This window comes from Aplysia californica, unplaced genomic scaffold (genome assembly GCF_000002075.1).
Source record: "Aplysia californica isolate F4 #8 unplaced genomic scaffold, AplCal3.0 scaffold01326, whole genome shotgun sequence".
Classification (NCBI taxonomy): domain Eukaryota; kingdom Metazoa; phylum Mollusca; class Gastropoda; order Aplysiida; family Aplysiidae; genus Aplysia; species Aplysia californica.
In genome coordinates this window covers 108581-111898 of record NW_004798596.1, presented here as the reverse complement: position 1 = coordinate 111898, position 3318 = coordinate 108581, and positions in this window count along the sequence as shown.

The following is a 3318-nucleotide window of genomic DNA, read 5'->3' as shown; positions in this document are numbered from 1 at the left end:
AGAGAGAGAGAGAGAGAGAGAGAGAGAGAGAGAGAAGGGGTGTTGTGTGGAGGAGTGTCATACGTGTATGTAGTGGCACAAAATCTGGAGAAATCACCATGTCAATCGTTTCCAGTACTCCCAGTACAGCAGAGAACAAATAAAGTGTATTACATGTATATGATGTGTATACATGTACACCAGTATAATACCATATCTTTTCTCATCTAAGTCGGTCTTATATATCGTCCGATCTTATGTTTTCTTGTCCTGAGTGTTAAGCGTTCTTTTCTAACAGCTGTATAAAGTAGTGGGATAGAACTGTGATATGGGTGTTGAAGAATAACATTTACTAACATACGATGCTTTACTTATATATAATTTATTAAATCATAAACTGGTACACACATGTACTGCATTTCTCGGACAAACTCGATAAACTACTAAAATTTCCTAGCTTGGGTAGGAATCTGTTTAATGTATGGGAGTTGTAAGTTTTACAGTCCTTTCAATGCTGATTGAGCCTTGGATCTCTAGTTGTCGAGATGTAAGCTTTCCTGTCAGACTCCTTCGACGTTATGGCATTGACATCGAGATTGATGTTACACATTCCATTACGTTTGTGATCATCTCTGATCGAGAAGGAAATTTCATCTGCTTATCATTCCACAATGCTGTCCATCCTTCCAAAATGCTGTTTACGTGTTGTGCTATATAACGCTAATACATGAACTGATTGTGCAGAGAGTTGGACTGCGTTTCTCCGGCTAGCCATTCCCAGCAGCTCACTACACGATCGTCAAAAAGCTCTATCTGCTCAGTTGTGAGAAATTTGACCTAAAAAATTTAGAGTCTCACATGTCAAGGTCTCTCGAATGCAGTTATTTGAATATCTTGATAACGACTCCAAATAATCTTATGATTTTGATACAGCAGATTCAGATACATGTAGAACTTTTGGTATGACCTCATGGTTTAACTCACAATGGCCAAAAATGCCAGGAAGAACTTTGTAATTTTAAGAAAGTAAGCTCGCGGTCAGAACCGCTGTGCTGTGCCGGTGAGCCGCTAGCAGCGGCCCATGCACATTCCTTCACGTCTTTGACATCACACAAAAGCCACATAAACGTCACAGTAATGTTTGCAGAGAGTCTAAAAGTATAATTCTACTCTCTGGTTTCTGTCAGTTTGCCGAAAAGTGGTCTCTTTTACTGGAAGTTCTTTTATGAGATAAATAACTATCAAAATAGATTCACTTGTTTTAATCTGATGACCAGTTTCGTGACGTAATGTCACTTTTAGATTTCGTACCAAAAAGGACCCGGGCAAAGCGGGTTTACCCTCCTCTGAGAAATAGGATTGAAGAAAGATTTATTTATAGGCAACTGCATTTTATATGCCATTCCAGTATCGTGTAAAGATCAGATGGGAGCGGGTTTTTGATGAACTTTGTATAGTCATCTTTTGCCTGCACTTTTAATTGTTTAACGTTATTTTGTTTTCAGTAAGGCAAATGGTTTGAGAGGAATGGGCTGGCATCTGTGGTGCAGTACAGTGGTATTGGGTATCTGTCTGCAAGGACAGGGTATTAGGGCGAAGCAGCCTGCCTCCTATATGGTCGCTTTTAAGCCCAAGGGGACTGTCCCAAAGATGTTGTTTTGAGAAAATCGATGGTACGTTTTTTGCCCAATGTTCAGTTTCTTTCAAAGACAAGGAGAGTTTTCTCTATAACCATACAAATATACAACCCAATGAAACCAAACTTTTCCTATAGGTAGGGCAATACCCACTTTTGGTGTAGGGTCAAGATTTCTAGAAACCCCCGAAATCTGGGTTAGCCCGCTTGTCCTTTAAAGCGACCATAATAAATATGATTTTGCCTGTATCGCCGTTTAACGCCGGCAAGAAAGCAGGAAAAAGCAAAACAACAACTAACATTGACGGCGAATTGGACTTACGTGATCCACTGTAAGCCTGATCTGTTGATTGTGTACACTTTGTGGGTGTCATGTGCCGAGTGTGAAGGGAAGATAGGGGGGGGGGTCTGGACGCACTTTAGTGATGCTGCAGCTACAGTCAGTGAGTTAGCGTGATAGCGTGACCAAGCCTTGTTCTGGCGCCACATGGTCACATTGTCTTCCCATGGGGTGGCGACACTTGTTATGAGAAAAAAAAGACTGAAACATTCTTTAGCACTGCAAGACACACAGGGCCCTGAGACAGGAAATGTGGCCAACCCCACTGACGCTTCAAGAGTAGCTATACGGGCCGACAGATGAACCGAGCAGGACGGCCCAAATTTATGACAGATACCAGACTTCAAGTGTGATGCGATCGAGAAGAAGAAGAGAGACTGAACACTGATTAAAAAGTAGGCACTGGGCACTAGATCTACCGCAGATCTCTGTCATGTGTGCTTCTTCTCCCTTGTCTGAGAAGGCTAGGTGTACATCTTTCCTATCAAAAGATCAGGGGAGTGGCTTAAAGACAGAAGTAAGAAGGAGCCAGGGAGTAGCAATGGAAAGGCTGCAGAAAGAGTCAGGAGCCCAGAGGAGGGGGTATAGGAGGTGAGGGGTTGGGGGCAGAAATGGAGACGAAAGCTGACGACAGGATATTACTAGGGGGCGCAGGAAAGAAGGTGATAGGAGACAATTTTAGAGAAGAAAATATTTTCCGTCGCTACCCAGATTTGAACCCGGGACCTTTGAATGAGAGGCGAGCACCTTAACCTCTTAGGAGTCGATAGCTTCATCAAAGCAGCGGTGTTCATCTCAACAGTCAGTGAAATTTTTGTCTGGAGGTGTCAACCAACACGACACATCTCCTCTCCACAAAACACGGGTCGGTCAAGAAATACTGCATGTGGCGTTTTGTGTCGGTTCATGCGCTGGTTGTTCAGCCATAGCCCTCTTTGAACTTTAAAAAAATAATTATAATTCTAAAGTTCCAAAACAAACCAACATATTATCTATTATCTATTTGTGGTGGCCGAATTTTGCTATTCAAAAGGCTTTTTAATGGCTGCATCGATCGACATGCGGTTATCGCCAAATGATTCTTTAAAATGTTCTCCAGATCATGACGCCCTTCGTTTTTTTTCAGTTTTGAGACAGTTTGGCTGCAAAAAGCTAAATTTCTTTATTTCGCCGATCACTTTTGTAGGCCGACGCTTCTGTCTCTGTAATTTTAGAAAATCCGCCAGGTTTGTTTATTTCATGTCGTACGTCCGTTCATATCGAACGCATTTGTTGCGCAATATTGAGCACTATTTTAAGTGTGCGACCAGTATAGATCAAGCCTCATGTTTTCTTTTTTTACTTGGTGCTAAATTCGACTGTG